Genomic DNA, 9524 nt, shown 5'->3' on the forward strand with positions numbered 1-9524 from the left:
CCACTATTTTCCAAGTTCAAAGTGATTAAACCAATACTTATATTTATGCAATTTTCTTGTTTAATTTGATTCTAAAATATTGCAACAAGTAGATTTTCAAAAGTAATAATTGTAAATACCAAGTATGAAGCATCAAAAGTCTTGAAACTAAGCATACTCCATCAAAATAGATTACAATCACTCAAATAAAAATCAAATTCAATAATAGTTCAAGGAAAATAATCTTATAATTATTGCAAATAAAAAGATAAAATAGAATATACCACTTTTTGTTGGAAAAATAGCTTCCTCTATCGCCTCAGCAATAGGGTTTAGCTCCTCATATTAATCATGATCTCAAAATGTGTGTTTGTTGCTCAAAAGATGATTAAAATAGTGAAAAGTAATAACACAGACTGTTTGCAACAGTGTATTGGTGTTGCAAAACAGCTGTTACAATGGAACTGTCACAGAAAAACTGTTGCTTTGTCGCTGATTTTAAGACCCTAAAATAAGACTGCCCTGAACAACTTAATGTTCTTCAACTGTTAAACAACGGCACTGTTCTGCGACTGTTTACCGAGCGTCAATGTTCTTCACGTTCTTCTTCTTCAGCAGCAGCAACAGCAGAAACAGAGTTTGGTAAAGCTCTGATTTCTTCTTCTCTGGCTCTCCTTAGGTTCCCAAACTCTCGACACCTCTTCTATATGACCCAAGAAATTTATTTATATCAAAAATACCGATTAAATTTCTCCAAAATCTTCCAAAATCTCTTTCCTTCTCTTCACGGTCAAGTTGCGGCAATTTCTTGTTTTAAGATTTCTACGTGTTTCTGATCTTTACTTTTTATTCTAAACTCTTCCTTAGATAGATACAAATCTTTGGGAAGGTTTACAGCGTTTTAATCTCTCTAAAATTCCCTAAAACAGGTCACACACGTGACTTTCCATATTTTCTGTTGTGAAAAAAATCCGTCGATTGAGCCCAGTCTAATCGATTTAAACACCCATATCAGATTCCTAGACCCATAAGTAGTCTATCCTATGAAAATCAGTGGTTTAATCGACCTCAAACTCCTCCAAATCACGATTGCCAAAACTGCTCTTTAACTGCACTTTTTTTCCCGCCAAAAACCTGGTTTTTTGAAATGTTGAAGATGGTTTCCCCTTATCCAAAGTAGGGGTGCGATTAGCAACTGCCTGGAAATGGGATGCCCCTTAGTAATTAGGTTACCCCTTATCCAAAGTGAGAGTCCGAATAGCAAATGTCCTCCGGGTGCTTTCCGACAACTTTTCGAGCCAATTTTTTCCAAAAATGTTTATTAGCCAAAAATACCTACAAATAAATAAAACACCATAATGAGTACAAAAATGAGCCCTAACAATATATAGAATCGAGAAAAATCGGACACAAAAATGTGTCTATCAAATACCCCCAAACCTATTATTTGCTAGTCCTCGAGCAAAAATAAAATAGAAATAAAATCCTAACTCACTGTCGCAGGCATCATCCATTGCATTTAGCGTATGCAATAAGTTTTTAAACCCCTAGGTGTCCCTAGTGGCGGAGTGTTGTCTCTGGAGGGCTTACCAGAGGTATACCCACAAAACCTTTATACTCCAGACCCTAGATATCTACACAGAACCTTGGAAGGCACTAAAGACTCTCCTTGGTTGGCATACTTATTGACTACAGGAGGAAGTACCCTGATGCGAAATTCCAATTGTTGTACACGAGTTTGCACTCAAGCATACTAAAATTCATATGAAGTGATAGAGCTCTACTCAGATAGTCGCACTATGGACATCAATATCCGGAGTCAAAACTAATCACGTGGATAGATCAAGAAGATGGATATAGAAAAACATAGATGGTTTTGATGTTTACTAGGTGAACGGTGTTTCTCATATCTGTCTGAAGGCCTCCGCCAAAATGAACCTATCCTAATGGACTAAGATACTAGTCTGACTAATATCAACACACTGGCATATACAAGGGAACAAGTGATTGATAATCCTAACTCTAGGTCAACACAACTGGCATATACAAGGGTTCCAGTGGTCGACTTTATTGAATTTATTCCAGTTGGTCTGATGGTCTGGTTTTTTTTTTTAATTCTTTTTTATCTCAATCACTCTAGTTCACCCTAGCATTGGTAACAACTTGAATCGTGAGCCCCACCTAATCACTTAGAAAAACATAGTTTAAAAACAAAACAAAAAAAAAACAGAAGTGAAAAGGACTCAACGAGATATGGTGAAACTATCATGTTATTCTAACACCTGAGCTATGTGCTTTTATGAATAGACTCTTTAGATGTTGCCATCTAGTCAGATTGGTTCCTCAACTCCTACAACCAAAGTTAGTGCCATCCTTAATAGGGATAAATTTCTAGGCTCTGGAGTTTATTTATTGCAACGAAAAGGTAACAAAAAGTTCTACCCCACCCCCAAACTCAAATCTAACATTTTCCTCAATGTTTATAATCAAAGAACAGTACCAAAAATATAAGTAACATGAGAAAATAGTAAAGAGAGAAGTCGGAAAGATAGTACCTGGGTGAAGTGTAACCAAAAACCTACAAAAATATTATACAACATAAACAGGGTCCTCCATAGGGACCTCCTCAATATCACCTGTATGAAAAGGCTCTAAAAAGGGCTTCAGTCGCTGATCGTTAACCTTCGAAGAAATACTACCATCTGGTGTCTCAATCTCAACAGCGTCATGAGGAAAAACAGTACGGACCACAAAAGGACTGGTCCACCGAGAGCGCAACTTCCGGGGAATATATGCAAACGAGTGTCATACAGAAGAACTTTTTGACTTGGAGAAAATGACTTTCGTAAAATATTCCTATCATGCACAAGTTTCATTTTGTTCTTATACTCCTTAGCACTATCGTATGCATCTCTACGAATCTCGTCCAACTCATTGAGTTGGATCTTTCTTTGAGCTCCTGCCTTGTCAAGTAAAAAGTTTAAGTTCTTAATAGCCCAATAGGCTCGATGCTCTAACTCAACAGGAAGGTGACATGCCTTTTCAAATACTAAACGATAAGGTGACATTCCAATGGGTGTCTTAAACGCAGTACGGTAAGCCCATAAGGCATCAGTAAGCCTCGACGACCAGTCTTTCCTATTTTCTCTAGAATACGTTTAATTTCCCTATTGGAAACCTCTACCTGACCACTAGTCTGAGGGTGATATTGGGTTGCTACTTTATGGGTAATACCTTATTGTTTCATTAAAAGAGAAAACGGTCTATTACAAACGTTTGAACCTCCATCACTAATTATAGCTCGCGCATACCAAAACGTGTAAGTATATTCTCTTTCAAAAACTCAACTACGACCCTGTGGTCATTCGTTCTACACGGAACCGCCTCAACCCACTTAGACACATAGTCTCTAGCGACAAGTATGTAAAGATAACCAAACGAAATAGGAAATGGACCCATAAAATCAATAGCCCACACATCAAAGACCTCAATCACTAAAATAGGGTTCAAAGGCATCATATTTCTACGGGAAATGGTTCCTAACTTCTGGCAACGCTCACAAGAAACACAATGACTATGAGAATCTTTAAACAACGAAGGAAAGTAAAATCCACACTGCAAAATATTAGGAGCAGTCTTCTTAGCACTAAAATGACCCCTACATGCATGTTCATGACAAAAGGAGATAATACTAGACTGGTCACTCTCAGATACACATCTCCTAATAATCTGGTCCGGACAATACTTAAACAGATAAGGATCGTCTCAAAAGAAATGCTTAACCTCGGCTAAAAACCTAGAACGATCTTGCTTACCCCAATGTTGAGGGGTTCGAACAGTAACAAGATAATTCACTATATTTGCATACCAGGGTGATTGGGAAACAGAGAACAATTTTTCATCAGGAAAGCTATCCCTTATAAGAAGGGAATCACTAGGGGAACTAACAACTAGCCTAGACAAGTGATTTGCTATTACATTTTCTGCACCCTTTTTGTCTCTAATGTCTGGGGAAAATTCCTGTCACAATAGGATCCATCTGATCAATCTAAGTTTGGTATCCTTCTAAGATAAAAGGTATTTCAAAGCAGCATGATCTGTATAGATTATGATCTTATAACCTAATAGGTAGGACCTAAACTTATCCAAGGAAAACACGATGGCTAAAAGTTCCTTCTCGGTAGTTGTGTAGTTCATTTGGGCATCATTCAGAGTTTTTCTAGCATAATAAATCACATGAAGTAATTTGTTTTCTCGTTGTCCTAAAACGACGCCTATAGCATAATCTGAAGAATCACACATAATCTCAAAGGGTAGGTTCCAGTTAGGTGCCTGTACTATCGGGGCAGTAGTGATTAAAGTTTTAAGCTTCTCAAAAGCCTCTAAACAAGCATCATCAAAGACAAACTTAGCATCTTTTGCAAGCAAATTGCAAAGAGGTCTAGCAATCAAGCTAAAATCCTTAATGAATTGACGGTAAAAACCTGCATGCCCTAGGAATGATCTAATATCTTTTACGGTTTTTGGAACCTGTAAAGTCTTAATAAGGTCAACTTTGGCTTTGTCTACCTCTATACCCTTCGAAGAGACGATGTGCCCTAATACAATTCCTGATTTAACCATGAAATGGCATTTTTCCCAATTAAGCACTAAAATTTTTTCCTTGCACCTAGTCAACACTAATGTCAAATGATGCAAGCACTCATCGAAAGATGAACCAAACACTGAAAAATCATCCATAAAGACCTCTAAGAACCGTTCTACCATATCAGAAAATATGCTCATCATACAACGCTGAAAAGTCGCAGGGGCATTACATAGCCCGAAAGGTATGCGTCTATACGCAAAGGTATCAAAGGGACAAGTAAAAGTGGTTTTCTCTTGGTCTTCTGTGGAAATAACGATCTGATTATAACCGGAGTAGCCATCTAAGAAGCAATAGTGACTATGTCCAGCTAATCGCTCTAGCATTTGGTCGATAAAAGGAAGGGGAAAGTGATCCTTCCTTGTGACCTTGTTCAATTTCCTATAGTCAATACACACACGCCATCCCGTGGTCACTCGGGTTGGTATTAATTCATTATTATCATTCTGGACTACAGTGATACCTGATTTCTTGGGGACAACCTGAACAGGGCTGACCCACTTACTGTCTGAAATTGGGTAAATAATACCTGCATCTAACAACTTAAGCACCTGTTTTCGAACTACCTCTTTCATGTTAGAGTTAAGTCGACGTTGCATCTCCCTAGAAGGTTTGGAGTCTTCCTCTAAATGAATCTGATGTATACACACAGTAGGACTTATGCCCTTAATGTCTTCTATAGTCCACCCTAAAGCTTCCTTATTGTCTTGAAGTACATTTACTAGCCTACTTTCCTGATCACTATCCAAATTGGAAGCTACAATCACAGGTAAAGTCTCAGATGGGCCTAAAAACACATACTTTAGAGTATCGGGTAGCGATTTAAGGTCCAACTTTGGGGGCTCTTCTAAAGAAGGAATTAGGGTAGTCTCAGAAACTGGTAACGGTTCGAACCTAGCTTTCCATCTATCAGTGTCTAACACAGGGGTAGAATCTAATAGAGCATTCACCTGTTCAATAGTGCTATCGTCGTCAAAATCTAAACCAAAATGGGATAGACAACTTTCTAATGGGTCTTCAGACAAGATGTTTGGTAATGACTCCTGAACTAAGGCTTCTATCATGTTCACCTCCTCAACACATGTGTCATCTAGCTCATGAGGTTGCTTACTGACATTAAAAATGTTCATCTCCATAGTCATATTACCAAAAGATAAACTCATCACACCATTTCGACAGTTAATGATCGCATTAGACGTAGCTAAAAATGGGCGACCTAAAATCACAGGTATCTGGTTCTCTGGGTCAGGGACAGGTTGGGTATCTAGGACCACGAAATCCACTGGATAAATAAACTTGTCGACCTCAATAAGAACATCCTCGATAACACCTCGAGGGATTTTAACAGACCTATCAGCTAACTGCAGTGTCATCTGAGTAGGTTTCATTTCACCAAGTCCTAGCTGTAAGTATACATGGAATGGCAGTAAGTTCACACTGGCTCCTAAGTCAAGTAAAGCTTTTTCTACCCGGAAGTTACCTATTGTGCAAGCAATGGTAGGAGAACCTGGGTCTTTGTACTTTGGAGTTGTGGTGTTCTGAATGATTGAACTTACGTGACTAGCTAAAAAGGCTTTCTTATGGACGCTAAGTTTTCGCTTTCGCGTACACATATCCTTAAGGAACTTGGCATAAGCAGGAATTTGCCTAATTGCATCTAATAAAAGGTTTATGGTAACTTGCTTAAAAACCTCCACTATGTCATTAAAGTTCGATTCCTTCTTTGTTGGTACTAATAGCTGAGGAAATGGGGCTCTAGGCCTAAAATCAGACCTTTCAGGAACCGAATTCACATCATCAGAAACTTTATCAGTCTCTTCAGCTACTGGTCCTGAGAGGTGAGATCCTGAGGGGTGAACTACAGTATGTTCACTATCGGGCATGGTTACCTTATTGTCTACAACTCTACCACTTCTAAGGGTTCTAACAACATTCAATTGATTCGATGGTTTTGCACCTAATTCATGAACTCCTCTAGGGTTGGGTTGTGTTTGACTAGGAAACTTACCTTTTTCTCTCAAAGAATCACTTATCAGACCAACCTGGGTTTTTAACTCGGAAATAGCCTGACTATTTTCTTGTCCTATCCTGTTACTAGCTTGTAGACTCTGTTCTACGGATAACTGGAATTTTGCAGTTTGCTGAGTTAACAAGGCGAGAGATTCCTCTAAACTTAGGATTTTCTTATCTGACTGATTCTGAAACTGAGCTAGTCCTGAAGGATTCTTAGTATAGCCAAAACCTGGGGAGCATTAGAATTACTAAACTGACCTTGACTTTGGCCCTTAGACCACGAAAGGTTCGGATGGTTTCTCCAACCAGGATTATAGGTTTCTGAATATGGGTCAATCTTTTGACGGTTATCAAATCTAGTGTTATTATAAAGAGCATTGGCCTGCTCTTCAATATTCTGGCCTTCCCAAAAAGGCTCCACTCTACCACTAGTCTGGCCCACTTCTAAGGCTTCTAACCTTTTTGCTATAGCAGCAATTTTGGCATCTGATTCATAGCCTCCTTCTACCCTATTAACGTTTCCTCTACTTAAAAGAATTGTTTTCTGGGGTGCCCTACTATTTTCCCATTGCTGGGTTTTTTCGGCGATTTCATTAAAAAATTCCATCGCCGCATCAACAGTTTGGTTTTCAAATCCACCAGTGCATAGAGACTCAACCATGGTCGTTGTGGAATAATCTAAACCCTCATAAAGGATCTGAACTAGCCTAACCTTTTCTAAACCATGATGAGGACACTGGGATAATAAATCATTGAACCTTTCCAAATACCTATATAAAGATTCTCCCTCTTGTTGTGAAAATGTGCATATTTGCGTCCTAATAGACGATGTTTTGTGCCTAGGGAAAAACTTATTGAAAAAGGCAGATGTAAGTTGTTCATATGTCTCAATTGACTCGGAGTCCAAACTATACAGCCACGACTTGGCCTTATCTTTCAGGGAAAATGGGAATAACCTAAGTTTCAAAGCATCATCATCTAAGCCTCTAATTCTTAGAGTACTACAAATTTCCTCAAAATCCCTAACATGGTAATAAGGGTTTTCATTTTCTTTCCCTAAAAAGATTGGGAGCATCTGTAAGGTCCCAGGTTTCAGTTCATAGGGTGCCTCCGTTTCAGCTAACTTAATACACGAAGGACGGGTAGTAGTCCTAGTTGGATTCAACAAAGCTTTCAAAGTTGCCATTTCTGGCGCTATCGGAGCAACAGGATTCTCTCCTCAGTCAAAGAACGTTCAAAAACAGACTCTTCAAAAGCGGACTTTCTAGATTAAGGTAATCGAGACGCTTCGAACTACTAGGTTTCTCTTTAACAAATCTACCTAGTGCGTCTCTTTTACGTTCAGGCATACAATAGAATTTTCTAAATTGGAAGGGTAAGCAAACACAGATCAAGGCCGACTCAACCAAATCAAACCTATTGATTTCTAGCAAACAAAAAGCATGATGGCTCCACTTAGATTGTTTCTAGACCAGCTTCTAATCCTTCGAACGGGAATTCGTTACAATTTAAGCAAACCCCTCTGGAATCAATCCGAGTTAACGTAAGTTGAATAGAGGCGAGGGAAGCTCGGTGGAGCTTTGATACCCAAGGCCTCACCGGTATTACAAGGCGGCGCAGTCACGCATTCAACTTACAGAAACCGTCAAGAACTTCGAAGTATGCTTAAAAGAGTAACCAATATTTTTCGAATGACTTTCCTGTTAAGCTCGTTACCCTATCGGTCTCGTTCTAGTCAAAATTTTAGGCTTAGGTTCGCGTAGGTTACGTGTTCCTAAAGCGGGCAAGAAGAGAACGGTGATGAAATCCGAACCCTTATCTTGTATGGCCAGGCCTTGCCCTTTACTAGAAAAATAAATGTCCGTATTCAGTCCTCAACATATATGCATACGAAGGAGTCCAGTAACTCGCTGACAGGGGATTCGCGAGTGTTTAGAATCTTACCTCCCGTTCCAGACGGGGGATGAATCGGTTGTAGTCGACTCGGGCCACTGACTCCGATGTCTAGTGTAAGAACCCAAGGTGCAGAGACAATATCGTACTTTTCTCCTTCACTGCAAACAGTTTATATTTAAAGTACCCTTCCGTAGGGTAATAAAAACAAATAATGTCCCAAAATCCAAAAGTCCAAAAGTCCAAAAAATAAAGAAAAATTACAAAAATAATAAACCCTAATACAATTTTTTTTTCTCTTAAAAATAAAATAAACAAACCCTAAACTAGAATTGTCTAAAATAAAATTTTCTTCTTTTCTGTTCTTGTTGCTTTAATCTTTAGCTCCAAGTCTTTATGAAATCACCAAACTCTTTGGCTCAATTTTCTTTATGATCCAGAACCTGTAGACACAAGATAAACACCCAAAAACATAAAAAAAGACAAAAATAATAAAAATAAAATAAAAATAAATCTAAAACCCTAAAAACAAGTCCCCGGCAGCGGCGCCAAAAATTGATGTGATTTGTAGATAGTGGTAAAAGTGGTTCGATTCTCAGACTTGTGAAGGATATTAATTAGACTTAAATTCTAATATTAAAATAGAAAACTCACTAAAAATTATAGCAAACTCAATCAAAGATGATATCAATACTAAATAAACACTGAGGCTAAGATTCCACTATTTTCCAAGTTCAAAGTGATTAAACCAATACTTATATTTATGCAATTTTCTTGTTTAATTTGATTCTAAAATATTGCAACAAGTAGATTTTCAAAAGTAATAATTGTAAATACCAAGTATGAAGCATCAAAAGTTTTAAAACTAAGCATAATCCATCAAAATAGATCACAATCACTCAAATAAAAATCATATTCAATAATAGTTCAAGGCAAATAATCATATAATTATTGCAAATAAAAAGATAAAATATAATATACCACTTTTTGTTGG

General features: G+C 37.9%; 1 pseudogene; it reads left to right on the forward strand.

Moving 5' to 3' along the window:
* Positions 1–7356: 7356 nt before the first annotated feature.
* LOC113307232 lies at positions 7357–7456 on the forward strand (annotated as a pseudogene).
* Positions 7457–9524: the final 2068 nt, after the last annotated feature.

This window comes from Papaver somniferum, chromosome 8 (assembly GCF_003573695.1).
Source record: "Papaver somniferum cultivar HN1 chromosome 8, ASM357369v1, whole genome shotgun sequence".
NCBI classification, from domain to species: Eukaryota; Viridiplantae; Streptophyta; class Magnoliopsida; order Ranunculales; family Papaveraceae; genus Papaver; species Papaver somniferum.